Source organism: Schistocerca serialis, chromosome 2 (genome assembly GCF_023864345.2).
Source record: "Schistocerca serialis cubense isolate TAMUIC-IGC-003099 chromosome 2, iqSchSeri2.2, whole genome shotgun sequence".
Taxonomy (NCBI): domain Eukaryota; kingdom Metazoa; phylum Arthropoda; class Insecta; order Orthoptera; family Acrididae; genus Schistocerca; species Schistocerca serialis.
Window position 1 is genome coordinate 277,817,344 of NC_064639.1, and position 27,058 is coordinate 277,844,401.

The following is a 27,058-nucleotide window of genomic DNA, read 5'->3' on the forward strand; positions in this document are numbered from 1 at the left end:
TTACTTCCGCGCCACAGCCGCAAACACGTCAAAAGGGACACCTGTGGTATGAAAACGACTCTTGTCTGGAGATGCAGAGTGCTAACGACAGTGTGAGGAAACAGTGCAGGCTGACCAGTACATCCTCTGTACAATAACAGTCGCTGATGAAATACAGAGAGCTCGAAATAAATTCATATACTCAAAATATTACTTTATGGAGATTACAACGTGACCAAAACTTGAGATATTATTCGACAGATAGACCTCTGCATTCTGTCTAATCTCTGATGTCTGTAACAGACGACTTAGTTTCGAACAAAATGTATTGAGTGCCGTGATTATACGGATTTGAGAAACTCTTTTGGTGGTACATTCTGCGCTATATTTGTGCGGCTGCACCTGGCGAACGTGTAACGGGTGCAGAACTCATGCCGGTGTACTGTGGCAACGTGGATGCGACAATTACATCAACTGTAAGTTCTCTAATAGAACAAACGAGGAGCATCAAATCAAGTGTCAGGATGGCCGAGCGGTCTAAGGCGCCAGACTCAAGGAAAAACCTTGGCTGCAGTAGCAGCTAGAGCCTTCTGGTCCTCGAATGAGGGCGTGGGTTCGAATCCCACTCCTGACACAGATTTTGTCGCTTCTCTGGAGCACCCTGTGTATCGTTGAGATCCTTTGTAAAGTGCAACAGCACGATTCTGGCCGTGTTCTCCTAAGTGAAACCAAAAATTTGTATCAAACACAAGCGCACCTACGGCAACCAAACTGTTTCTTCGGTAGTGTGAGCTACAAACAGAGAGTGTTGGTTGTAAATACGACGTTCCCTCGTGAGGTTACTTCCGCGCCACAGCCGCAAACACGTCAAAAGGGACACCTGTGGTATGAAAACGACTCTTGTCTGGAGATGCAGAGTGCTAACGACAGTGTGAGGAAACAGTGCAGGCTGACCAGTACATCCTCTGTACAATAACAGTCGCTGATGAAATACAGAGAGCTCGAAATAAATTCATATACTCAAAATATTACTTTATGGAGATTACAACGTGACCAAAACTTGAGATATTATTCGACAGATAGACCTCTGCATTCTGTCTAATCTCTGATGTCTGTAACAGACGACTTAGTTTCGAACAAAATGTATTGAGTGCCGTGATTATACGGATTTGAGAAACTCTTTTGGTGGTACATTCTGCGCTATATTTGTGCGGCTGCACCTGGCGAACGTGTAACGGGTGCAGAACTCATGCCGGTGTACTGTGGCAACGTGGATGCGACAATTACATCAACTGTAAGTTCTCTAATAGAACAAACGAGGAGCATCAAATCAAGTGTCAGGATGGCCGAGCGGTCTAAGGCGCCAGACTCAAGGAAAAACCTTGGCTGCAGTAGCAGCTAGAGCCTTCTGGTCCTCGAATGAGGGCGTGGGTTCGAATCCCACTCCTGACACAGATTTTGTCGCTTCTCTGGAGCACCCTGTGTATCGTTGAGATCCTTTGTAAAGTGCAACAGCACGATTCTGGCCGTGTTCTCCTAAGTGAAACCAAAAATTTGTATCAAACACAAGCGCACCTACGGCAACCAAACTGTTTCTTCGGTAGTGTGAGCTACAAACAGAGAGTGTTGGTTGTAAATACGACGTTCCCTCGTGAGGTTACTTCCGCGCCACAGCCGCAAACACGTCAAAAGGGACACCTGTGGTATGAAAACGACTCTTGTCTGGAGATGCAGAGTGCTAACGACAGTGTGAGGAAACAGTGCAGGCTGACCAGTACATCCTCTGTACAATAACAGTCGCTGATGAAATACAGAGAGCTCGAAATAAATTCATATACTCAAAATATTACTTTATGGAGATTACAACGTGACCAAAACTTGAGATATTATTCGACAGATAGACCTCTGCATTCTGTCTAATCTCTGATGTCTGTAACAGACGACTTAGTTTCGAACAAAATGTATTGAGTGCCGTGATTATACGGATTTGAGAAACTCTTTTGGTGGTACATTCTGCGCTATATTTGTGCGGCGGCACCTGGCGAACGTGTAACGGGTGCAGAACTCATGCCGGTGTACTGTGGCTGACAATTACATCAACTGTAAGTTCTCTAATAGAACAAACGAGGAGCATCAAATCAAGTGTCAGGATGGCCGAGCGGTCTAAGGCGCCAGACTCAAGGAAAAACCTTGGCTGCAGTAGCAGCTAGAGCCTTCTGGTCCTCGAATGAGGGCGTGGGTTCGAATCCCACTCCTGACACAGATTTTGTCGCTTCTCTGGAGCACCCTGTGTATCGTTGAGATCCTTTGTAAAGTGCAAAAGCACGATTCTGGCCGTGTTCTCCTAAGTGAAACCAAAAATTTGTATCAAACACAAGCGCACCTACGGCAACCAAACTGTTTCTTCGGTAGTGTGAGCTACAAACAGAGAGTGTTGGTTGTAAATACGACGTTCCCTCGTGAGGTTACTTCCGCGCCACAGCCGCAAACACGTCAAAAGGGACACCTGTGGTATGAAAACGACTCTTGTCTGGAGATGCAGAGTGCTAACGACAGTGTGAGGAAACAGTGCAGGCTGACCAGTACATCCTCTGTACAATAACAGTCGCTGATGAAATACAGAGAGCTCGAAATAAATTCATATACTCAAAATATTACTTTATGGAGATTACAACGTGACCAAAACTTGAGATATTATTCGACAGATAGACCTCTGCATTCTGTCTAATCTCTGATGTCTGTAACAGACGACTTAGTTTCGAACAAAATGTATTGAGTGCCGTGATTATACGGATTTGAGAAACTCTTTTGGTGGTACATTCTGCGCTATATTTGTGCGGCTGCACCTGGCGAACGTGTAACGGGTGCAGAACTCATGCCGGTGTACTGTGGCAACGTGGATGCGACAATTACATCAACTGTAAGTTCTCTAATAGAACAAACGAGGAGCATCAAATCAAGTGTCAGGATGGCCGAGCGGTCTAAGGCGCCAGACTCAAGGGAAAACCTTGGCTGCAGTAGCAGCTAGAGCCTTCTGGTCGTCGAATGAGGGCGTGGGTTCGAATCCCACTCCTGACACAGATTTTGTCGCTTCTCTGGAGCACCCTGTGTATCGTTGAGATCCTTTGTAAAGTGCAACAGCACGATTCTGGCCGTGTTCTCCTAAGTGAAACCAAAAATTTGTATCAAACACAAGCGCACCTACGGCAACCAAACTGTTTCTTCGGTAGTGTGAGCTACAAACAGAGAGTGTTGGTTGTAAATACGACGTTCCCTCGTGAGGTTACTTCCGCGCCACAGCCGCAAACACGTCAAAAGGGACACCTGTGGTATGAAAACGACTCTTGTCTGGAGATGCAGAGTGCTAACGACAGTGTGAGGAAACAGTGCAGGCTGACCAGTACATCCTCTGTACAATAACAGTCGCTGATGAAATACAGAGAGCTCGAAATAAATTCATATACTCAAAATATTACTTTATGGAGATTACAACGTGACCAAAACTTGAGATATTATTCGACAGATAGACCTCTGCATTCTGTCTAATCTCTGATGTCTGTAACAGACGACTTAGTTTCGAACAAAATGTATTGAGTGCCGTGATTATACGGATTTGAGAAACTCTTTTGGTGGTACATTCTGCGCTATATTTGTGCGGCTGCACCTGGCGAACGTGTAACGGGTGCAGAACTCATGCCGGTGTACTGTGGCAACGTGGATGCGACAATTACATCAACTGTAAGTTCTCTAATAGAACAAACGAGGAGCATCAAATCAAGTGTCAGGATGGCCGAGCGGTCTAAGGCGCCAGACTCAAGGAAAAACCTTGGCTGCAGTAGCAGCTAGAGCCTTCTGGTCCTCGAATGAGGGCGTGGGTTCGAATCCCACTCCTGACACAGATTTTGTCGCTTCTCTGGAGCACCCTGTGTATCGTTGAGATCCTTTGTAAAGTGCAACAGCACGATTCTGGCCGTGTTCTCCTAAGTGAAACCAAAAATTTGTATCAAACACAAGCGCACCTACGGCAACCAAACTGTTTCTTCGGTAGTGTGAGCTACAAACAGAGAGTGTTGGTTGTAAATACGACGTTCCCTCGTGAGGTTACTTCCGCGCCACAGCCGCAAACACGTCAAAAGGGACACCTGTGGTATGAAAACGACTCTTGTCTGGAGATGCAGAGTGCTAACGACAGTGTGAGGAAACAGTGCAGGCTGACCAGTACATCCTCTGTACAATAACAGTCGCTGATGAAATACAGAGAGCTCGAAATAAATTCATATACTCAAAATATTACTTTATGGAGATTACAACGTGACCAAAACTTGAGATATTATTCGACAGATAGACCTCTGCATTCTGTCTAATCTCTGATGTCTGTAACAGACGACTTAGTTTCGAACAAAATGTATTGAGTGCCGTGATTATACGGATTTGAGAAACTCTTTTGGTGGTACATTCTGCGCTATATTTGTGCGGCTGCACCTGGCGAACGTGTAACGGGTGCAGAACTCATGCCGGTGTACTGTGGCAACGTGGATGCGACAATTACATCAACTGTAAGTTCTCTAATAGAACAAACGAGGAGCATCAAATCAAGTGTCAGGATGGCCGAGCGGTCTAAGGCGCCAGACTCAAGGAAAAGCCTTGGCTGCAGTAGCAGCTAGAGCCTTCTGGTCCTCGAATGAGGGCGTGGGTTCGAATCCCACTCCTGACACAGATTTTGTCGCTTCTCTGGAGCACCCTGTGTATCGTTGAGATCCTTTGTAAAGTGCAACAGCACGATTCTGGCCGTGTTCTCCTAAGTGAAACCAAAAATTTGTATCAAACACAAGCGCACCTACGGCAACCAAACTGTTTCTTCGGTAGTGTGAGCTACAAACAGAGAGTGTTGGTTGTAAATACGACGTTCCCTCGTGAGGTTACTTCCGCGCCACAGCCGCAAACACGTCAAAAGGGACACCTGTGGTATGAAAACGACTCTTGTCTGGAGATGCAGAGTGCTAACGACAGTGTGAGGAAACAGTGCAGGCTGACCAGTACATCCTCTGTACAATAACAGTCGCTGATGAAATACAGAGAGCTCGAAATAAATTCATATACTCAAAATATTACTTTATGGAGATTACAACGTGACCAAAACTTGAGATATTATTCGACAGATAGACCTCTGCATTCTGTCTAATCTCTGATGTCTGTAACAGACGACTTAGTTTCGAACAAAATGTATTGAGTGCCGTGATTATACGGATTTGAGAAACTCTTTTGGTGGTACATTCTGCGCTATATTTGTGCGGCTGCACCTGGCGAACGTGTAACGGGTGCAGAACTCATGCCGGTGTACTGTGGCAACGTGGATGCGACAATTACATCAACTGTAAGTTCTCTAATAGAACAAACGAGGAGCATCAAATCAAGTGTCAGGATGGCCGAGCGGTCTAAGGCGCCAGACTCAAGGAAAAACCTTGGCTGCAGTAGCAGCTAGAGCCTTCTGGTCCTCGAATGAGGGCGTGGGTTCGAATCCCACTCCTGACACAGATTTTGTCGCTTCTCTGGAGCACCCTGTGTATCGTTGAGATCCTTTGTAAAGTGCAACAGCACGATTCTGGCCGTGTTCTCCTAAGTGAAACCAAAAATTTGTATCAAACACAAGCGCACCTACGGCAACCAAACTGTTTCTTCGGTAGTGTGAGCTACAAACAGAGAGTGTTGGTTGTAAATACGACGTTCCCTCGTGAGGTTACTTCCGCGCCACAGCCGCAAACACGTCAAAAGGGACACCTGTGGTATGAAAACGACTCTTGTCTGGAGATGCAGAGTGCTAACGACAGTGTGAGGAAACAGTGCAGGCTGACCAGTACATCCTCTGTACAATAACAGTCGCTGATGAAATACAGAGAGCTCGAAATAAATTCATATACTCAAAATATTACTTTATGGAGATTACAACGTGACCAAAACTTGAGATATTATTCGACAGATAGACCTCTGCATTCTGTCTAATCTCTGATGTCTGTAACAGACGACTTAGTTTCGAACAAAATGTATTGAGTGCCGTGATTATACGGATTTGAGAAACTCTTTTGGTGGTACATTCTGCGCTATATTTGTGCGGCTGCACCTGGCGAACGTGTAACGGGTGCAGAACTCATGCCGGTGTACTGTGGCAACGTGGATGCGACAATTACATCAACTGTAAGTTCTCTAATAGAACAAACGAGGAGCATCAAATCAAGTGTCAGGATGGCCAAGCGGTCTAAGGCGCCAGACTCAAGGAAAAACCTTGGCTGCAGTAGCAGCTAGAGCCTTCTGGTCCTCGAATGAGGGCGTGGGTTCGAATTCCACTCCTGACACAGATTTTGTCGCTTCTCAGGAGCACCCTGTGTATCGTTGAGATCCTTTGTAAAGTGCAACAGCACGATTCTGGCCGTGTTCTCCTAAGTGAAACCAAAAATTTGTATCAAACACAAGCGCACCTACGGCAACCAAACTGTTTCTTCGGTAGTGTGAGCTACAAACAGAGAGTGTTGGTTGTAAATACGACGCTCCCTCGTGAGGTTACTTCCGCGCCACAGCCGCAAACACGTCAAAAGGGACACCTGTGGTATGAAAACGACTCTTGTCTGGAGATGCAGAGTGCTAACGACAGTGTGAGGAAACAGCGCAGGCTAACCAGTACATCCTCTGTACAATAACAGTCGCTGATGAAGTACAGAGAGCTCGAAATAAATTCATATACTCAAAATATTACTTTATGGAGATTACAACGTGACCAAAACTTGAGATATTATTCGACAGATAGACCTCTGCATTCTGTCTAATCTCTGATGTCTGTAACAGACGACTTAGTTTCGAACAAAATGTATTGAGTGCCGTGATTATACGGATTTGAGAAACTCTTTTGGTGGTACATTCTGCGCTATATTTGTGCGGCTGCACCTGGCGAACGTGTAACGGGTGCAGAACTCATGCCGGTGTACTGTGGCAACGTGGATGCGACAATTACATCAACTGTAAGTTCTCTAATAGAACAAACGAGGAGCATCAAATCAAGTGTCAGGATGGCCGAGCGGTCTAAGGCGCCAGACTCAAGGAAAAACCTTGGCTGCAGTAGCAGCTAGAGCCTTCTGGTCCTCGAATGAGGGCGTGGGTTCGAATCCCACTCCTGACACAGATTTTGTCGCTTCTCTGGAGCACCCTGCGTATCGTTGAGATCCTTTGTAAAGTGCAACAGCACGATTCTGGCCGTGTTCTCCTAAGTGAAACCAAAAATTTGTATCAAACACAAGCGCACCTACGGCAACCAAACTGTTTCTTCGGTAGTGTGAGCTACAAACAGAGAGTGTTGGTTGTAAATACGACGTTCCCTCGTGAGGTTACTTCCGCGCCACAGCCGCAAACACGTCAAAAGGGACACCTGTGGTATGAAAACGACTCTTGTCTGGAGATGCAGAGTGCTAACGACAGTGTGAGGAAACAGTGCAGGCTGACCAGTACATCCTCTGTACAATAACAGTCGCTGATGAAATACAGAGAGCTCGAAATAAATTCATATACTCAAAATATTACTTTATGGAGATTACAACGTGACCAAAACTTGAGATATTATTCGACAGATAGACCTCTGCATTCTGTCTAATCTCTGATGTCTGTAACAGACGACTTAGTTTCGAACAAAATGTATTGAGTGCCGTGATTATACGGATTTGAGAAACTCTTTTGGTGGTACATTCTGCGCTATATTTGTGCGGCTGCACCTGGCGAACGTGTAACGGGTGCAGAACTCATGCCGGTGTACTGTGGCAACGTGGATGCGACAATTACATCAACTGTAAGTTCTCTAATAGAACAAACGAGGAGCATCAAATGAAGTGTCAGGATGGCCGAGCGGTCTAAGGCGCCAGACTCAAGGAAAAACCTTGGCTGCAGTAGCAGCTAGAGCCTTCTGGTCCTCGAATGAGGGCGTGGGTTCGAATCCCACTCCTGACACAGATTTTGTCGCTTCTCTGGAGCACCCTGTGTATCGTTGAGATCCTTTGTAAAGTGCAACAGCACGATTCTGGCCGTGTTCTCCTAAGTGAAACCAAAACTTTGTATCAAACACAAGCGCACCTACGGCAACCAAACTGTTTCTTCGGTAGTGTGAGCTACAAACAGAGAGTGTTGGTTGTAAATACGACGTTCCCTCGTGAGGTTACTTCCGCGCCACAGCCGCAAACACGTCAAAAGGGACACCTGTGGTATGAAAACGACTCTTGTCTGGAGATGCAGAGTGCTAACGACAGTGTGAGGAAACAGTGCAGGCTGACCAGTACATCCTCTGTACAATAACAGTCGCTGATGAAATACAGAGAGCTCGAAATAAATTCATATACTCAAAATATTACTTTATGGAGATTACAACGTGACCAAAACTTGAGATATTATTCGACAGATAGACCTCTGCATTCTGTCTAATCTCTGATGTCTGTAACAGACGACTTAGTTTCGAACAAAATGTATTGAGTGCCGTGATTATACGGATTTGAGAAACTCTTTTGGTGGTACATTCTGCGCTATATTTGTGCGGCTGCACCTGGCGAACGTGTAACGGGTGCAGAACTCATGCCGGTGTACTGTGGCAACGTGGATGCGACAATTACATCAACTGTAAGTTCTCTAATAGAACAAACGAGGAGCATCAAATGAAGTGTCAGGATGGCCGAGCGGTCTAAGGCGCCAGACTCAAGGAAAAACCTTGGCTGCAGTAGCAGCTAGAGCCTTCTGGTCCTCGAATGAGGGCGTGGGTTCGAATCCCACTCCTGACACAGATTTTGTCGCTTCTCTGGAGCACCCTGTGTATCGTTGAGATCCTTTGTAAAGTGCAACAGCACGATTCTGGCCGTGTTCTCCTAAGTGAAACCAAAAATTTGTATCAAACACAAGCGCACCTACGGCAACCAAACTGTTTCTTCGGTAGTGTGAGCTACAAACAGAGAGTGTTGGTTGTAAATACGACGTTCCCTCGTGAGGTTACTTCCGCGCCACAGCCGCAAACACGTCAAAAGGGACACCTGTGGTATGAAAACGACTCTTGTCTGGAGATGCAGAGTGCTAACGACAGTGTGAGGAAACAGTGCAGGCTGACCAGTACATCCTCTGTACAATAACAGTCGCTGATGAAATACAGAGAGCTCGAAATAAATTCATATACTCAAAATATTACTTTATGGAGATTACAACGTGACCAAAACTTGAGATATTATTCGACAGATAGACCTCTGCATTCTGTCTAATCTCTGATGTCTGTAACAGACGACTTAGTTTCGAACAAAATGTATTGAGTGCCGTGATTATACGGATTTGAGAAACTCTTTTGGTGGTACATTCTGCGCTATATTTGTGCGGCTGCACCTGGCGAACGTGTAACGGGTGCAGAACTCATGCCGGTGTACTGTGGCAACGTGGATGCGACAATTACATCAACTGTAAGTTCTCTAATAGAACAAACGAGGAGCATCAAATCAAGTGTCAGGATGGCCGAGCGGTCTAAGGCGCCAGACTCAAGGAAAAACCTTGGCTGCAGTAGCAGCTAGAGCCTTCTGGTCCTCGAATGAGGGCGTCGGTTCGAATCCCACTCCTGACACAGATTTTGTCGCTTCTCTGGAGCACCCTGTGTATCGTTGAGATCCTTTGTAAAGTGCAACAGCACGATTCTGGCCGTGTTCTCCTAAGTGAAACCAAAACTTTGTATCAAACACAAGCGCACCTACGGCAACCAAACTGTTTCTTCGGTAGTGTGAGCTACAAACAGAGAGTGTTGGTTGTAAATACGACGTTCCCTCGTGAGGTTACTTCCGCGCCACCGCCGCAAACACGTCGAAAGGGACACCTGTGGTATGAAAACGACTCTTGTCTGGAGATGCAGAGTGCTAACGACAGTGTGAGGAAACAGTGCAGGCTGACCAGTACATCCTCTGTACAATAACAGTCGCTGATGAAATACAGAGAGCTCGAAATAAATTCATATACTCAAAATATTACTTTATGGAGATTACAACGTGACCAAAACTTGAGATATTATTCGACAGATAGACCTCTGCATTCTGTCTAATCTCTGATGTCTGTAACAGACGACTTAGTTTCGAACAAAATGTATTGAGTGCCGTGATTATACGGATTTGAGAAACTCTTTTGGTGGTACATTCTGCGCTATATTTGTGCGGCTGCACCTGGCGAACGTGTAACGGGTGCAGAACTGATGCCGGTGTACTGTGGCAACGTGAAAAAAATAGAAAAAAAAAAAAAAAAAAAGCGGTCTAAGGCGCCAGACTCAAGGAAAAACCTTGGCTGCAGTAGCAGCTAGAGCCTTCTGGTCCTCGAATGAGGGCGTGGGTTCGAATCCCACTCCTGGCACAGATTTTGTCGCTTCTCTGGAGCACCCCGTGTATCATTGAGATCCTTTGTAAAGTGCAACAGCACGATTCTGGCCGTGTTCTCCTAAGTGAAACCAAAACTTTGTATCAAACACAAGCGCACCTACGGCAACCAAACTGTTTCTTCGGTAGTGTGAGCTACAAACAGAGAGTGTTGGTTGTAAATACGACGTTCCCTCGTGAGGTTACTTCCGCGCCACAGCCGCAAACACGTCAAAAGGGACACCTGTGGTATGAAAACGACTCTTGTCTGGAGATGCAGAGTGCTAACGACAGTGTGAGGAAACAGTGCAGGCTGACCAGTACATCCTCTGTACAATAACAGTCGCTGATGAAATACAGAGAGCTCGAAATAAATTCATATACTCAAAATATTACTTTATGGAGATTACAACGTGACCAAAACTTGAGATATTATTCGACAGATAGACCTCTGCATTCTTTCTAATCTCTGATGTCTGTAACAGACGACTTAGTTTCGAACAAAATGTATTGAGTGCCGTGATTATACGGATTTGAGAAACTCTTTTGGTGGTACATTCTGCGCTATATTTGTGCGGCTGCACCTGGCGAACGTGTAACGGGTGCAGAACTCATGCCGGTGTACTGTGGCAACGTGGATGCGACAATTACATCAACTGTAAGTTCTCTAATAGAACAAACGAGGAGCATCAAATCAAGTGTCAGGATGGCCGAGCGGTCTAAGGCGCCAGACTCAAGGAAAAACCTTGGCTGCAGTAGCAGCTAGAGCCTTCTGGTTCTCGAATGAGGGCGTGGGTTCGAATCCCACTCCTGACACAGATTTTGTCGCTTCTCTGGAGCACCCTGTGTATCGTTGAGATCCTTTGTAAAGTGCAACAGCACGATTCTGGCCGTGTTCTCCTAAGTGAAACCAAAAATTTGTATCAAACACAAGCGCACCTACGGCAACCAAACTGTTTCTTCGGTAGTGTGAGCTACAAACAGAGAGTGTTGGTTGTAAATACGACGTTCCCTCGTGAGGTTACTTCCGCGCCACAGCCGCAAACACGTCAAAAGGGACACCTGTGGTATGAAAACGACTCTTGTCTGGAGATGCAGAGTGCTAACGACAGTGTGAGGAAACAGTGCAGGCTGACCAGTACATCCTCTGTACAATAACAGTCGCTGATGAAATACAGAGAGCTCGAAATAAATTCATATACTCAAAATATTACTTTATGGAGATTACAACGTGACCAAAACTTGAGATATTATTCGACAGATAGACCTCTGCATTCTGTCTAATCTCTGATGTCTGTAACAGACGACTTAGTTTCGAACAAAATGTATTGAGTGCCGTGATTATACGGATTTGAGAAACTCTTTTGGTGGTACATTCTGCGCTATATTTGTGCGGCTGCACCTGGCGAACGTGTAACGGGTGCAGAACTCATGCCGGTGTACTGTGGCAACGTGGATGCGACAATTACATCAACTGTAAGTTCTCTAATAGAACAAACGAGGAGCATCAAATCAAGTGTCAGGATGGCCGAGCGGTCTAAGGCGCCAGACTCAAGGAAAAACCTTGGCTGCAGTAGCAGCTAGAGCCTTCTGGTCCTCGAATGAGGGCGTGGGTTCGAATCCCACTCCTGACACAGATTTTGTCGCTTCTCTGGAGCACCCTGTGTATCGTTGAGATCCTTTGTAAAGTGCAACAGCACGATTCTGGCCGTGTTCTCCTAAGTGAAACCAAAAATTTGTATCAAACACAAGCGCACCTACGGCAACCAAACTGTTTCTTCGGTAGTGTGAGCTACAAACAGAGAGTGTTGGTTGTAAATACGACGTTCCCTCGTGAGGTTACTTCCGCGCCACAGCCGCAAACACGTCAAAAGGGACACCTGTGGTATGAAAACGACTCTTGTCTGGAGATGCAGAGTGCTAACGACAGTGTGAGGAAACAGTGCAGGCTGACCAGTACATCCTCTGTACAATAACAGTCGCTGATGAAATACAGTGAGCTCGAAATAAATTCATATACTCAAAATATTACTTTATGGAGATTACAACGTGACCAAAACTTGAGATATTATTCGACAGATAGACCTCTGCATTCTGTCTAATCTCTGATGTCTGTAACAGACGACTTAGTTTCGAACAAAATGTATTGAGTGCCGTGATTATACGGATTTGAGAAACTCTTTTGGTGGTACATTCTGCGCTATATTTGTGCGGCTGCACCTGGCGAACGTGTAACGGGTGCAGAACTCATGCCGGTGTACTGTGGCAACGTGGATGCGACAATTACATCAACTGTAAGTTCTCTAATAGAACAAACGAGGAGCATCAAATCAAGTGTCAGGATGGCCGAGCGGTCTAAGGCGCCAGACTCAAGGAAAAACCTTGGCTGCAGTAGCAGCTAGAGCCTTCTGGTCCTCGAATGAGGGCGTGGGTTCGAATCCCACTCCTGACACAGACTTTGTCGCTTCTCTGGAGCACCCTGTGTATCGTTGAGATCCTTTGTAAAGTGCAACAGCACGATTCTGGCCGTGTTCTCCTAAGTGAAACCAAAAATTTGTATCAAACACAAGCGCACCTACGGCAACAAAACTGTTTCTTCGGTAGTGTGAGCTACAAACAGAGAGTGTTGGTTGTAAATACGACGTTCCCTCGTGAGGTTACTTCCGCGCCACAGCCGCAAACACGTCAAAAGGGACACCTGTGGTATGAAAACGACTCTTGTCTGGAGATGCAGAGTGCTAACGACAGTGTGAGGAAACAGTGCAGGCTGACCAGTACATCCTCTGTACAATAACAGTCGCTGATGAAATACAGAGAGCTCGAAATAAATTCATATACTCAAAATATTACTTTATGGAGATTACAACGTGACCAAAACTTGAGATATTATTCGACAGATAGACCTCTGCATTCTGTCTAATCTCTGATGTCTGTAACAGACGACTTAGTTTCGAACAAAATGTATTGAGTGCCGTGATTATACGGATTTGAGAAACTCTTTTGGTGGTACATTCTGCGCTATATTTGTGCGGCTGCACCTGGCGAACGTGTAACGGGTGCAGAACTCATGCCGGTGTACTGTGGCAACGTGGATGCGACAATTACATCAACTGTAAGTTCTCTAATAGAACAAACGAGGAGCATCAAATCAAGTGTCAGGATGGCCGAGCGGTCTCAGGCGCCAGACTCAAGGAAAAACCTTGGCTGCAGTAGCAGCTAGAGCCTTCTGGTCCTCGAATGAGGGCGTGGGTTCGAATCCCACTCCTGACACAGATTTTGTCGCTTCTCTGGAGCACCCTGTGTATCGTTGAGATCCTTTGTAAAGTGCAACAGCACGATTCTGGCCGTGTTCTCCTAATTGAAACCAAAAATTTGTATCAAACACAAGCGCACCTACGGCAACCAAACTGTTTCTTCGGTAGTGTGAGCTACAAACAGAGAGTGTTGGTTGTAAATACGACGTTCCCTCATGAGGTTACTTCCGCGCCACAGCCGCAAACACGTCAAAAGGGACACCTGTGGTATGAAAACGACTCTTGTCTGGAGATGCAGAGTGCTAACGACAGTGTGAGGAAACAGTGCAGGCTGACCAGTACATCCTCTGTACAATAACAGTCGCTGATGAAATACAGAGAGCTCGAAATAAATTCATATACTCAAAATATTACTTTATGGAGATTACAACGTGACCAAAACTTGAGATATTATTCGACAGATAGACCTCTGCATTCTGTCTAATCTCTGATGTCTGTAACAGACGACTTAGTTTCGAACAAAATGTATTGAGTGCCGTGATTATACGGATTTGAGAAACTCTTTTGGTGGTACATTCTGCGCTATATTTGTGCGGCTGCACCTGGCGAACGTGTAACGGGTGCAGAACTCATGCCGGTGTACTGTGGCAACGTGGATGCGACAATTACATCAACTGTAAGTTCTCTAATAGAACAAACGAGGAGCATCAAATCAAGTGTCAGGATGGCCGAGCGGTCTAAGGCGCCAGACTCAAGGAAAAACCTTGGCTGCAGTAGCAGCTAGAGCCTTCTGGTCCTCGAATGAGGGCGTGGGTTCGAATCCCACTCCTGACACAGATTTTGTCGCTTCTCTGGAGCACCCTGTGTATCGTTGAGATCCTTTGTAAAGTGCAACAGCACGATTCTGGCCGTGTTCTCCTAAGTGAAACCAAAACTTTGTATCAAACACAAGCGCACCTACGGCAACCAAACTGTTTCTTCGGTAGTGTGAGCTACAAACAGAGAGTGTTGGTTGTAAATACGACGTTCCCTCGTGAGGTTACTTCCGCGCCACAGCCGCAAACACGTCAAAAGGGACACCTGTGGTATGAAAACGACTCTTGTCTGGAGATGCAGAGTGCTAACGACAGTGTGAGGAAACAGTGCAGGCTGACCAGTACATCCTCTGTACAATAACAGTCGCTGATGAAATACAGAGAGCTCGAAATAAATTCATATACTCAAAATATTACTTTATGGAGATTACAACGTGACCAAAACTTGAGATATTATTCGACAGATAGACCTCTGCATTCTGTCTAATCTCTGATGTCTGTAACAGACGACTTAGTTTCGAACAAAATGTATTGAGTGCCGTGATTATACGGATTTGAGAAACTCTTTTGGTGGTACATTCTGCGCTATATTTGTGCGGCTGCACCTGGCGAACGTGTAACGGGTGCAGAACTCATGCCGGTGTACTGTGGCAACGTGGATGCGACAATTACATCAACTGTAAGTTCTCTAATAGAACAAACGAGGAGCATCAAATCAAGTGTCAGGATGGCCGAGCGGTCTAAGGCGCCAGACTCAAGGAAAAACCTTGGCTGCAGTAGCAGCTAGAGCCTTCTGGTCCTCGAATGAGGGCGTGGGTTCGAATCCCACTCCTGACACAGATTTTGTCGCTTCTCTGGAGCACCCTGTGTATCGTTGAGATCCTTTGTAAAGTGCAACAGCACGATTCTGGCCGTGTTCTCCTAAGTGAAACCAAAACTTTGTATCAAACACAAGCGCACCTACGGCAACCAAACTGTTTCTTCGGTAGTGTGAGCTACAAACAGAGAGTGTTGGTTGTAAATACGACGTTCCCTCGTGAGGTTACTTCCGCGCCACAGCCGCAAACACGTCAAAAGGGACACCTGTGGTATGAAAACGACTCTTGTCTGGAGATGCAGAGTGCTAACGACAGTGTGAGGAAACAGTGCAGGCTGACCAGTACATCCTCTGTACAATAACAGTCGCTGATGAAATACAGAGAGCTCGAAATAAATTCATATACTCAAAATATTACTTTATGGAGATTACAACGTGACCAAAACTTGAGATATTATTCGACAGATAGACCTCTGCATTCTGTCTAATCTCTGATGTCTGTAACAGACGACTTAGTTTCGAACAAAATGTATTGAGTGCCGTGATTATACGGATTTGAGAAACTCTTTTGGTGGTACATTCTGCGCTATATTTGTGCGGCTGCACCTGGCGAACGTGTAACGGGTGCAGAACTCATGCCGGTGTACTGTGGCAACGTGGATGCGACAATTACATCAACTGTAAGTTCTCTAATAGAACAAACGAGGAGCATCAAATCAAGTGTCAGGATGGCCGAGCGGTCTAAGGCGCCAGACTCAAGGAAAAACCTTGGCTGCAGTAGCAGCTAGAGCCTTCTGGTCCTCGAATGAGGGCGTGGGTTCGAATCCCACTCCTGACACAGATTTTGTCGCTTCTCTGGAGCACCCTGTGTATCGTTGAGATCCTTTGTAAAGTGCAACAGCACGATTCTGGCCGTGTTCTCCTAAGTGAAACCAAAACTTTGTATCAAACACAAGCGCACCTACGGCAACCAAACTGTTTCTTCGGTAGTGTGAGCTACAAACAGAGAGTGTTGGTTGTAAATACGACGTTCCCTCGTGAGGTTACTTCCGCGCCACAGCCGCAAACACGTCAAAAGGGACACCTGTGGTATGAAAACGACTCTTGTCTGGAGATGCAGAGTGCTAACGACAGTGTGAGGAAACAGTGCAGGCTGACCAGTACATCCTCTGTACAATAACAGTCGCTGATGAAATACAGACAGCTCGAAATAAATTCATATACTCAAAATATTACTTTATGGAGATTACAACGTGACCAAAACTTGAGATATTATTCGACAGATAGACCTCTGCATTCTGTCTAATCTCTGATGTCTGTAACAGACGACTTAGTTTCGAACAAAATGTATTGAGTGCCGTGATTATACGGATTTGAGAAACTCTTTTGGTGGTACATTCTGCGCTATATTTGTGCGGCTGCACCTGGCGAACGTGTAACGGGTGCAGAACTCATGCCGGTGTACTGTGGCAACGTGGATGCGACAATTACATCAACTGTAAGTTCTCTAATAGAACAAACGAGGAGCATCAAATCAAGTGTCAGGATGGCCGAGCGGTCTAAGGCGCCAGACTCAAGGAAAAACCTTGGCTGCAGTAGCAGCTAGAGCCTTCTGGTCCTCGAATGAGGGCGTGGGTTCGAATCCCACTCCTGACACAGATTTTGTCGCTTCTCTGGAGCACCCTGTGTATCGTTGAGATCCTTTGTAAAGTGCAACAGCACGATTCTGGCCGTGTTCTCCTAAGTGAAACCAAAACTTTGTATCAAACACAAGCGCACCTACGGCAACCAAACTGTTTCTTCGGTAGTGTGAGTTAGAAACAGAGAGTGTTGGTTGTAAATACGACGTTCCCTCGTGAGGTTACTTCCGCGCCACAGCCGCAAACACGTCAAAAGGGACACCTGTGGTATGAAAACGACTCTTGTCTGGAGATGCAGAGTGCTAACGACAGTGTGAGGAAACAGTGCAGGCTGACCAGTACATCCTCTGTACAATAACAGTCGCTGATGAAATACAGAGAGCTCGAAATAAATTCATATACTCAAAATATTACTTTATGGAGATTACAACGTGACCAAAACTTGAGATATTATTCGACAGATAGACCTCTGCATTCTGTCTAATCTCTGATGTCTGTAACAGACGACTTAGTTTCGAACAAAATGTATTGAGTGCCGTGATTATACGGATTTGAGAAACTCTTTTGGTGGTACATTCTGCGCTATATTTGTGCGGCTGCACCTGGCGAACGTGTAACGGGTGCAGAACTCATGCCGGTGTACTGTGGCAACGTGGATGCGACAATTACATCAACTGTAAGTTCTCTAATAGAACAAACGAGGAGCATCAAATCAAGTGTCAGGATGGCCGAGCGGTCTAAGGCGCCAGACTCAAGGAAAAACCTTGGCTGCAGTAGCAGCTAGAGCCTTCTGGTCCTCGAATGAGGGCGTGGGTTCGAATCCCACTCCTGACACAGATTTTGTCGCTTCTCTGGAGCACCCTGTGTATCGTTGAGATCCTTTGTAAAGTGCAACAGCACGATTCTGGCCGTGTTCTCCTAAGTGAAACCAAAACTTTGTATCAAACACAAGCGCACCTACGGCAACCAAACTGTTTCTTCGGTAGTGTGAGCTACAAACAGAGAGTGTTGGTTGTAAATACGACGTTCCCTCGTGAGGTTACTTCCGCGCCACAGCCGCAAACACGTCAAAAGGGACACCTGTGGTATGAAAACGACTCTTGTCTGGAGATGCAGAGTGCTAACGACAGTGTGAGGAAACAGTGCAGGCTGACCAGTACATCCTCTGTACAATAACAGTCGCTGATGAAATACAGAGAGCTCGAAATAAATTCATATACTCAAAATATTACTTTATGGAGATTACAACGTGACCAAAACTTGAGATATTATTCGACAGATAGACCTCTGCATTCTGTCTAATCTCTGATGTCTGTAACAGACGACTTAGTTTCGAACAAAATGTATTGAGTGCCGTGATTATACGGATTTGAGAAACTCTTTTGGTGGTACATTCTGCGCTATATTTGTGCGGCTGCACCTGGCGAACGTGTAACGGGTGCAGAACTCATGCCGGTGTACTGTGGCAACGTGGATGCGACAATTACATCAACTGTAAGTTCTCTAATAGAACAAACGAGGAGCATCAAATCAAGTGTCAGGATGGCCGAGCGGTCTAAGGCGCCAGACTCAAGGAAAAACCTTGGCTGCAGTAGCAGCTAGAGCCTTCTGGTCCTCGAATGAGGGCGTGGGTTCGAATCCCACTCCTGACACAGATTTTGTCGCTTCTCTGGAGCACCCTGTGTATCGTTGAGATCCTTTGTAAAGTGCAACAGCACGATTCTGGCCGTGTTCTCCTAAGTGAAACCAAAACTTTGTATCAAACACAAGCGCACCTACGGCAACCAAACTGTTTCTTCGGTAGTGTGAGCTACAAACAGAGAGTGTTGGTTGTAAATACGACGTTCCCTCGTGAGGTTACTTCCGCGCCACAGCCGCAAACACGTCAAAAGGGACACCTGTGGTATGAAAACGACTCTTGTCTGGAGATGCAGAGTGCTAACGACAGTGTGAGGAAACAGTGCAGGCTGACCAGTACGTCCTCTGTACAATAACAGTCGCTGATGAAATACAGAGAGCTCGAAATAAATTCATATACTCAAAATATTACTTTATGGAGATTACAACGTGACCAAAACTTGAGATATTATTCGACAGATAGACCTCTGCATTCTGTCTAATCTCTGATGTCTGTAACAGACGACTTAGTTTCGAACAAAATGTATTGAGTGCCGTGATTATACGGATTTGAGAAACTCTTTTGGTGGTACATTCTGCGCTATATTTGTGCGGCTGCACCTGGCGAACGTGTAACGGGTGCAGAACTCATGCCGGTGTACTGTGGCAACGTGGATGCGACAATTACATCAACTGTAAGTTCTCTAATAGAACAAACGAGGAGCATCAAATCAAGTGTCAGGATGGCCGAGCGGTGTAAGGCGCCAGACTCAAGGAAAAACCTTGGCTGCAGTAGCAGCTAGAGCCTTCTGGTCCTCGAATGAGGGCGTGGGTTTGAATCCCACTCCTGACACAGATTTTGTCGCTTTCCTGGAGCACCCTGTGTATCGTAGAGATCCTTTGTAAAGTGCAACAACACGATTCTGGCCGTGTTCTCCTAAGTGCAACCAAAACTTTGTATCAAACACAAGCGCACCTACGGCAACCAAACTGTTTCTTCGGTAGTGTGAGCTACAAACAGAGAGTGTTGGTTGTAAATACGACGTTCCCTCGTGAGGTTACTTCCGCGCCACAGCCGCAAACACGTCAAAAGGGACACCTGTGGTATGAAAACGACTCTTGTCTGGAGATGCAGAGTGCTAACGACAGTGTGAGGAAACAGTGCAGGCTGACCAGTACATCCTCTGTACAATAACAGTCGCTGATGAAATACAGAGAGCTCGAAATAAATTCATATACTCAAAATATTACTTTATGGAGATTACAACGTGACCAAAACTTGAGATATTATTCGACAGATAGACCTCTGCATTCTGTCTAATCTCTGATGTCTGTAACAGACGACTTAGTTTCGAACAAAATGTATTGAGTGCCGTGATTATACGGATTTGAGAAACTCTTTTGGTGGTACATTCTGCGCTATATTTGTGCGGCTGCACCTGGCGAACGTGTAACGGGTGCAGAACTCATGCCGGTGTACTGTGGCAACGTGGATGCGACAATTACATCAACTGTAAGTTCTCTAATAGAACAAACGAGGAGCATCAAATCAAGTGTCAGGATGGCCGAGCGGTCAGTGTGGCTCTAGCTGCCGTCGCGTACGGACGTACTTGCCGCCGCTCCGTGTAAACAGCGCTTACGCTAGTACTTATCGTTTCGTGTGTACTGCTTTCTGTTCTGTGTTTCAATTGAGATCTGTTCTACACCAGTTTTGTGTACTGGTTACGTCTTCGGATATTCGTCGCTCTAGGGATTTTCGGTTTTGACCGTAATCCGACCGGTGCTGCACGACATGGCTTCCTCCATCAGGAAGAACACCCTGGTTTTTTCGTTTGAAAAGGAAACTCGCCGGGTTCAACCGTCTGCTCTCGAGGTTCACGAATGGCTCACAGAGGTAATTGGCATTAACCCGGATTCTGTTCATACTACCCAGCTTGATTCCGACAACTACTGTGTGTTTGTTAAGTTCTTTAATCCGTTAATGGTTGATAAAATTCGCGATAAGTTTGGCAACCACGTCGAGTTTATCCATAGGGACGGCACTAGTAGTATGGTTTCTATCAAAAGGGCTGATACTACATATCGGACTGTTCGAGTTCTTAATTTACCAATTGAACTAGAAAACGAAAAAATTAAGGTTGCTCTGTCTCAATATGGGGATGTAAAAGAAATCATTAATGAACGCTGGTCGCCGCATTATAAACTCCAGTGCTTTAATGGAATAAGGTCGGTTGAAATGGAAGTTAAGACTAATATCCCGTCACATATCTCCGTTGAAGGTCACAAGGCTCATATTGTTTATACTGGACAAATCCCTACGTGTCACGTCTGTAATGAGTCAGGTCATTTTCGGCAGGATTGTCCCCGCCGTGTGTTTGTCTTAAAAACGAACCTCATGCAGCGACGTAAATTGACACTCAGTGACGTTATGGCAAACGGTACACCTGTCCAACCTGTAGATGATGTTGCTAAGGAAAGTTCATCTGACTTTCCTTGCAGTGTCACTGATTTTCCACCTATCGTAGCCCCGACGAATCTCGAATCTGTTCCCCCTGACAGGGATGTACAGAATAAAAAACGGCCACTGGAGCGAAGCGATGATCATTCAGGAGATGAATTATCTCGCACCTCTCCCACAATCAGAAAACCACGTCCTTCAGCCGACGGAGATTTAGTAGAAGCCGATTGTATGCAGATCGATCCTGCAGTACCACCTGCCACCAACAAATCGGATGTGGAAACGGAGGATCCTACCGACCAGCAGCAACTGTCAACAACTTTGAGTGTCACCGGCGATGTACAACAGCCGCCTCAACGCGACCAACATGAGGAAGTGGCGGGTAAACATCGGCTCCACGACAAACCACGACAACAAGCCACAGGTGGAAACAAACAGGAGAAAGTTGTTGCCAAACAACAGGTCACGACTGTCGGTCGGACGGAAACAGCAACACAGAAGGCCGATGACTCGACAACGATATCGGCATCTCAACCGACGGTACGGCGCAAACTCAAACCACAGCCTAATCTTTCGGCTTCTCGCAATCCATCGCAATCACAACAGTCGCAACAGGGGCAATCAGATTTGAAACAGAAGAATATCGGGTACGAAGTAGTACGTGACGAACCTGACGGCCGTCAAACCACAAGTGCCGGCGAGATCCACCCCCACAGTAGTAACGATTAATGGATACTTGTTTACGGCATAGTGACGTTGCGTTAGGACGGAAGGCCTCTATAAGTTGTTTTTCTCTTTTGTTCCGTATGGTTTTTTCAATGTTTTCTGTGATGTTGTTCGTCTGACACGCTGACAGTCCTCAAAGTCTAAGTTCAACCTAATGTAGACATGTCTCAAGCCTATAAACTGTTAACCATAAATATTAACAAACTGCGATCCGACCTTAAAGTAGCAATGCTGCGGCAATTCGTTTACGAATCTGAAGCAGACATCATTCTGCTACAGGAGGTGGCAGTCAAAAGTTTTGATATTCCTGGTTTCCAATCCATTGAAAACGTAGCTCACGAACTTCATACAGGCACGGCCGTGCTAGTCCGTAATGGTATCCCCGTCACAGAGGTCGAAAAACTTGAATCTGGTCGCGGTATTAGCTGCAAAATCTTTGATGTCACTGTTGTAAATGTGTACGCACCCTCCGGCAGCAGTTACAAGTCAGCGAGAAGTGCCTATTTTAAAGATGAAGTCATTTATTTGCTTCGAAAGGACCCCGTTAACATTGTTCTAGGTGGTGATTTTAACTGCGTGGTACATCAGAAGGATCAGAGGCCACAGTTTAATTACTGTCATGACCTTCGCGAACTCGTCACCAAGGTTCGGTTGAAAGATACGTGGGAAATTCTGCACCCCACCCTGGTTAAATTTACTTTTTTTACCCCTACTTCAAGTAGTCGACTTGACCGGATCTATATATCGTCTCATATCAGCAACCGAGTTCTTGATACTGAAGTTATTCCAGCTCCGTTTTCTGACCATTGTGCCTATGCTGTCACCTTAAATCTCGACAAGCAACCAACAAAAAGGTTCAAAGGGCAGTGGATGCTTAACACTTCTCATCTTCAAGACCTGGAGCTCGAAGATGCCATTTGTGCAACATGGAATTTTTGTCTCCGCTCCATTAACAAGCACAGAACTAAACTAGAGTGGTGGACACACACAGCTAAAAGAAAACTGCGACAATGCCTGATCTCTTACTGCTATCAGAAAGCGACGGATAACAAGAAGACAACAGAATTTTATTATGCCCTTTTAAGAGAATTATATGACAAATCTCATGACTCCACTGTTTACGCTGCACAAATCCAACGAGTCAAAGCGAAGCTGTTAAGCATTAAGCACAGGCAATTAGATGGCCTAAAAATTAAAGCTAAGACCAAATCGGTTAGTGATAGCGAAATGACTTCCTTATACCATCTCATCAAACACCGTTCCAATCGTGTGCGGACCTTCGTTGACGAACTAGTTACCCCAACCGGTGATCATCTTGTGCACCAAAAGGACATTGTTCAGAGTTTTTATCATTATTATAGAGAATTATACTCAGAAGATCCACTTGATGTAAATCTGACGTCTGATTTCCTTCAGCCTTTGGGCAGTAACTTAACTGCAGAAGACAACAATGAATTTCTTGCCGATTTCGCAATTTCAGATGTCTTAGACTTAATTGTCGGTTCCCCTGCAAACAAATCCCCTGGTCCAGATGGTCTCCCCAAAGAATTCTATCACAAATTTTGGCATGTCGTTGGACCCACCCTCACAGAAATTATTAACGAAGTCTTTCGAGGCCACAGAATACCGGACGAGTTGAAAGAAGGTAGAACAGTGCTCATACCGAAACAAAGAGGCCACAGGCAAATTGATAACTTCCGGCCTATCATGCTGTTAAATTTTGATTATAAGACTATTGCCAGAGCGATAAACAGTAGATTAATCTTGATAGCCCGGCATGTCATTAAGAATCATCAGTCTTGCATCCCTGGCAGAAGCGTAATGACCACAATCGCTGACATCAGGGACGTAATTTCGATCACGGCGGCGACCAACATCAACTGTGCCCTACTGTTTGTCGACCTTTCTAAGGCTTTTGATCGTGTGAGTCACCGTTACATCCTCCAGATCATGGAAAGGATTGGATTAGATAACACAGTAGTAACCTTACTCCGCAATGTCATCACAGGCATTACCACCCGATTGTGTGTTAACGGCCAGTCGACAATACCGATTACACTTATGAGAGGGGTCCCACAGGGAAGTCCTCTCTCGATGTTGCTCTTTGCCTTTTCTCTGGAACCTCTCCTCAGGAAACTGGAGTCCACATTACCAGGTCTCTCTATATCACGAGCTTGTTTTGCAGTGCGTGCCTATGCCGATGACGTCACAGCAGTTATTCGTTGTGTAAACGACGTAAAGACGATTAAAACGGAAATCGACAAATACAGTAAGGTGTCTGGAGCTAAACTCAATGAAGGAAAATGCAAACTGGTTAACTTGAGAGGTCTTGAACATGTATCCATACCCTGGGCCCAAAAAGTGGACAATCCTAAGTCACTAGGTATTATCGTCGACAAATGTCCTCTTAAAATGGCGGCGAAAAACTGGAAAGCTGTTACGAACAGCATGCATGGTCTCATTGTTGAAAACAACTGGCGCTCTGCGAACTTGATAGAAAGGATCAAGATAGTCAATATATGTATTTTCTCCAAAGCATACTACTTGGCACAAGTATTTCCCATACCTAAAGTTCAGGCCAGAAAAATGTTGCAAATAGCTAGCAGATTCGTGTGGAAAGGGAACATTTTTAAACTCGACAGTGCCACGCTAACAAAATCACGACCCGACGGCGGGCTAGGGCTCACTGACATCCATAAAAAAGCCAATGCCCTTTTTCTGAAACGCACTTCGCGCCTAGTATACAGTCACGACCCAAACATAACTGCAAGTCTGTTCCACGTCCTTCGCCCTGGAAACATACACCCGCCCGTCGACATCAGCAACATAAACTACCAGCTGAAACATGTACGAGAATATTTCATTGAAACAAGTTATGTAGGCGAAAGCATCTTACAAAACTCGCATTTGACAACGAATGAAGTCATGCAGAAATGGTCTAAGATGCGTCAATGTAATACAATTGAGGCAAAAAATCCATCTTGTAACTGGAAGACCCTATGGAGGAACATTAGTCTTAAGATTCATACATGGGATGTTGCATCAACTTGGTACCAGGTGGTGAATGATACCATCGCCACTAATGTCAAATTACACAGAATAGGCTTACATCCCTCTGATAAATGTGTTAAGTGTGGTTTAATCGACACTTTGCTTCATCGTTTCACCTGCTGCGGACACTTAAACAACTGGCGATGGGTGAGGGAAAAACTCGCACTATTATCGAGAAGCTCGCCAGCGAGTATCTCGACCACTATCATCACGAACCCAGATACGGACTACTATCCTATGGCTAAGAATACTACAATGATGTGGATATTGGCAAATTATGTGCATTATACGATCACCAGACGGGACGGCGACAACCTAGTTGAATTTTTGGCATACATGCATACTGCTTATTGGAGAATAAAACAAACGGGCAACTTGACAAAAATCTTTGGCAATATGTTGGACATTGTTTTTGAAAAACAAGGGATCGGTTAGTCTGTTGCTGCTGCAGCAGCCCCTCTCATCTGTCTCTACCGAGCAGACAATTGTGACGAGTTCCAGTCTCAGCGTCCGTCATGTTCAAATTGATCTCAGATACACAGTGACAACGATATTAAAAAAAAAAAAAAAAAAAAAAGTGGTGGAGTGTCTGCTATTAAAAAAAAAAAAAAAAAAAAAAAAAAAAGTGGTTAAAAAAAAAAAAACAAGTGGTTAAGGCGTCTAAAAAAAAAAAAGTGGTTAAAAAAGAAAAAAAAAAAAAAGTGTGGTCTAGTGGCTGGGATACCTGGCTTTCACCCAGGAGGCCCGGGTTCGATTCCCGGTACCGGAACAAAAAAAAAAAAAAAAAAAAGCGGTCTAAGGCGCCAGACTCAAGGAAAAACCTTGGCTGCAGTAGCAGCTAGAGCCTTCTGGTCCTCGAATGAGGGCGTGGGTTCGAATCCCACTCCTGACACAGATTTTGTCGCTTCTCTGGAGCACCCTGTGTATCGTTGAGATCCTTTGTAAAGTGCAACAGCACGATTCTGGCCGTGTTCTCCTAAGTGAAACCAAAACTTTGTATCAAACACAAGCGCACCTACGGCAACCAAACTGTTTCTTCGGTAGTGTGAGCTACAAACAGAGAGTGTTGGTTGTAAATACGACGTTCCCTCGTGAGGTTACTTCCGCGCCACAGCCGCAAACACGTCAAAAGGGACACCTGTGGTATGAAAACGACTCTTGTCTGGAGATGCAGAGTGCTAACGACAGTGTGAGGAAACAGTGCAGGCTGACCAGTACATCCTCTGTACAATAACAGTCGCTGATGAAATACAGAGAGCTCGAAATAAATTCATATACTCAAAATATTACTCTATGGAGATTACAACGTGACCAAAACTTGAGATATTATTCGACAGATAGACCTCTGCATTCTGTCTAATCTCTGATGTCTGTAACAGACGACTTAGTTTCGAACAAAATGTATTGAGTGCCGTGATTATACGGATTTGAGAAACTCTTTTGGTGGTACATTCTGCGCTATATTTGTGCGGCTGCACCTGGCGAACGTGTAACGGGTGCAGAACTCATGCCGGTGTACTGTGGCAACGTGGATGCGACAATTACATCAACTGTAAGTTCTCTAATAGAACAAACGAGGAGCATCAAATCAAGTGTCAGGATGGCCGAGCGGTCTAAGGCGCCAGACTCAAGGAAAAACCTTGGCTGCAGTAGCAGCTAGAGCCTTCTGGTCCTCGAATGAGGGCGTGGGTTCGAGTCGCACTCCTAACACAGATTTTGTCGCTTCTCTGGAGCACCCTGTGTATCGTTGAGATCCTTTGTAAAGTGCAACAGCACGATTCTGGCCGTGTTCTCCTAAGTGAAACCAAAAATTTGTATCAAACACAAGCGCACCTACGGCAACCAAACTGTTTCTTCGGTAGTGTGAGCTACAAACAGAGAGTGTTGGTTGTAAATACGACGTTCCCTCGTGAGGTTACTTCCGCGCCACAGCCGCAAACACGTCAAAAGGGACACCTGTGGTATGAAAACGACTCTTGTCTGGAGATGCAGAGTGCTAACGACAGTGTGAGGAAACAGTGCAGGCTGACCAGTACATCCTCTGTACAATAACAGTCGCTGATGAAATACACAGAGCTCGAAATAAATTCATATACTCAAAATATTACTTTATGGAGATTACAACGTGACCAAAACTTGAGATATTATTCGACAGATAGACCTCTGCATTCTGTCTAATCTCTGATGTCTGTAACAGACGACTTAGTTTCGAACAAAATGTATTGAGTGCCGTGATTATACGGATTTGAGAAACTCTTTTGGTGGTACATTCTGCGCTATATTTGTGCGGCTGCACCTGGCGAACGT

At 45.4% G+C, this 27,058-nt stretch overlaps 23 non-coding genes across 23 annotated transcripts; all 23 read left to right on the top strand.

Moving 5' to 3' along the window:
• The first annotated feature begins 497 nt into the window (after positions 1 to 497).
• On the top strand, positions 498 to 613 carry Trnal-caa (transfer RNA leucine (anticodon CAA)). Its single transcript has 2 exons — positions 498 to 535; positions 568 to 613. It is a non-coding gene; the product is annotated as a tRNA-Leu (tRNA).
• Positions 614 to 1,315: 702 nt separating this feature from the next.
• Trnal-caa (transfer RNA leucine (anticodon CAA)) lies at positions 1,316 to 1,431 on the top strand. The gene is made up of 2 exons: positions 1,316 to 1,353; positions 1,386 to 1,431. It is a non-coding gene; the product is annotated as a tRNA-Leu (tRNA).
• Positions 1,432 to 2,123: 692 nt separating this feature from the next.
• On the top strand, positions 2,124 to 2,239 carry Trnal-caa (transfer RNA leucine (anticodon CAA)). The gene is made up of 2 exons: positions 2,124 to 2,161; positions 2,194 to 2,239. It is a non-coding gene; the product is annotated as a tRNA-Leu (tRNA).
• Positions 2,240 to 2,941: 702 nt separating this feature from the next.
• Positions 2,942 to 3,057, top strand: Trnal-caa (transfer RNA leucine (anticodon CAA)). The gene is made up of 2 exons: positions 2,942 to 2,979; positions 3,012 to 3,057. It is a non-coding gene; the product is annotated as a tRNA-Leu (tRNA).
• A 702-nt stretch (positions 3,058 to 3,759) lies between these two features.
• Trnal-caa (transfer RNA leucine (anticodon CAA)) lies at positions 3,760 to 3,875 on the top strand. Its single transcript has 2 exons — positions 3,760 to 3,797; positions 3,830 to 3,875. It is a non-coding gene; the product is annotated as a tRNA-Leu (tRNA).
• A 702-nt stretch (positions 3,876 to 4,577) lies between these two features.
• Positions 4,578 to 4,693, top strand: Trnal-caa (transfer RNA leucine (anticodon CAA)). Its single transcript has 2 exons — positions 4,578 to 4,615; positions 4,648 to 4,693. It is a non-coding gene; the product is annotated as a tRNA-Leu (tRNA).
• A 702-nt stretch (positions 4,694 to 5,395) lies between these two features.
• Positions 5,396 to 5,511, top strand: Trnal-caa (transfer RNA leucine (anticodon CAA)). The gene is made up of 2 exons: positions 5,396 to 5,433; positions 5,466 to 5,511. It is a non-coding gene; the product is annotated as a tRNA-Leu (tRNA).
• Positions 5,512 to 6,213: 702 nt separating this feature from the next.
• On the top strand, positions 6,214 to 6,329 carry Trnal-caa (transfer RNA leucine (anticodon CAA)). The gene is made up of 2 exons: positions 6,214 to 6,251; positions 6,284 to 6,329. It is a non-coding gene; the product is annotated as a tRNA-Leu (tRNA).
• Positions 6,330 to 7,031: 702 nt separating this feature from the next.
• On the top strand, positions 7,032 to 7,147 carry Trnal-caa (transfer RNA leucine (anticodon CAA)). The gene is made up of 2 exons: positions 7,032 to 7,069; positions 7,102 to 7,147. It is a non-coding gene; the product is annotated as a tRNA-Leu (tRNA).
• Positions 7,148 to 7,849: 702 nt separating this feature from the next.
• On the top strand, positions 7,850 to 7,965 carry Trnal-caa (transfer RNA leucine (anticodon CAA)). Its single transcript has 2 exons — positions 7,850 to 7,887; positions 7,920 to 7,965. It is a non-coding gene; the product is annotated as a tRNA-Leu (tRNA).
• Positions 7,966 to 8,667: 702 nt separating this feature from the next.
• On the top strand, positions 8,668 to 8,783 carry Trnal-caa (transfer RNA leucine (anticodon CAA)). Its single transcript has 2 exons — positions 8,668 to 8,705; positions 8,738 to 8,783. It is a non-coding gene; the product is annotated as a tRNA-Leu (tRNA).
• Positions 8,784 to 9,485: 702 nt separating this feature from the next.
• Positions 9,486 to 9,601, top strand: Trnal-caa (transfer RNA leucine (anticodon CAA)). The gene is made up of 2 exons: positions 9,486 to 9,523; positions 9,556 to 9,601. It is a non-coding gene; the product is annotated as a tRNA-Leu (tRNA).
• Positions 9,602 to 11,073: 1,472 nt separating this feature from the next.
• On the top strand, positions 11,074 to 11,189 carry Trnal-caa (transfer RNA leucine (anticodon CAA)). The gene is made up of 2 exons: positions 11,074 to 11,111; positions 11,144 to 11,189. It is a non-coding gene; the product is annotated as a tRNA-Leu (tRNA).
• Positions 11,190 to 11,891: 702 nt separating this feature from the next.
• Trnal-caa (transfer RNA leucine (anticodon CAA)) lies at positions 11,892 to 12,007 on the top strand. Its single transcript has 2 exons — positions 11,892 to 11,929; positions 11,962 to 12,007. It is a non-coding gene; the product is annotated as a tRNA-Leu (tRNA).
• A 702-nt stretch (positions 12,008 to 12,709) lies between these two features.
• On the top strand, positions 12,710 to 12,825 carry Trnal-caa (transfer RNA leucine (anticodon CAA)). Its single transcript has 2 exons — positions 12,710 to 12,747; positions 12,780 to 12,825. It is a non-coding gene; the product is annotated as a tRNA-Leu (tRNA).
• A 702-nt stretch (positions 12,826 to 13,527) lies between these two features.
• Trnal-caa (transfer RNA leucine (anticodon CAA)) lies at positions 13,528 to 13,643 on the top strand. Its single transcript has 2 exons — positions 13,528 to 13,565; positions 13,598 to 13,643. It is a non-coding gene; the product is annotated as a tRNA-Leu (tRNA).
• Positions 13,644 to 14,345: 702 nt separating this feature from the next.
• On the top strand, positions 14,346 to 14,461 carry Trnal-caa (transfer RNA leucine (anticodon CAA)). Its single transcript has 2 exons — positions 14,346 to 14,383; positions 14,416 to 14,461. It is a non-coding gene; the product is annotated as a tRNA-Leu (tRNA).
• Positions 14,462 to 15,163: 702 nt separating this feature from the next.
• Trnal-caa (transfer RNA leucine (anticodon CAA)) lies at positions 15,164 to 15,279 on the top strand. Its single transcript has 2 exons — positions 15,164 to 15,201; positions 15,234 to 15,279. It is a non-coding gene; the product is annotated as a tRNA-Leu (tRNA).
• Positions 15,280 to 15,981: 702 nt separating this feature from the next.
• Positions 15,982 to 16,097, top strand: Trnal-caa (transfer RNA leucine (anticodon CAA)). Its single transcript has 2 exons — positions 15,982 to 16,019; positions 16,052 to 16,097. It is a non-coding gene; the product is annotated as a tRNA-Leu (tRNA).
• Positions 16,098 to 16,799: 702 nt separating this feature from the next.
• Trnal-caa (transfer RNA leucine (anticodon CAA)) lies at positions 16,800 to 16,915 on the top strand. Its single transcript has 2 exons — positions 16,800 to 16,837; positions 16,870 to 16,915. It is a non-coding gene; the product is annotated as a tRNA-Leu (tRNA).
• A 702-nt stretch (positions 16,916 to 17,617) lies between these two features.
• Trnal-caa (transfer RNA leucine (anticodon CAA)) lies at positions 17,618 to 17,733 on the top strand. Its single transcript has 2 exons — positions 17,618 to 17,655; positions 17,688 to 17,733. It is a non-coding gene; the product is annotated as a tRNA-Leu (tRNA).
• Positions 17,734 to 18,435: 702 nt separating this feature from the next.
• Positions 18,436 to 18,551, top strand: Trnal-caa (transfer RNA leucine (anticodon CAA)). The gene is made up of 2 exons: positions 18,436 to 18,473; positions 18,506 to 18,551. It is a non-coding gene; the product is annotated as a tRNA-Leu (tRNA).
• A 702-nt stretch (positions 18,552 to 19,253) lies between these two features.
• Trnal-caa (transfer RNA leucine (anticodon CAA)) lies at positions 19,254 to 19,369 on the top strand. The gene is made up of 2 exons: positions 19,254 to 19,291; positions 19,324 to 19,369. It is a non-coding gene; the product is annotated as a tRNA-Leu (tRNA).
• Positions 19,370 to 27,058: the final 7,689 nt, after the last annotated feature.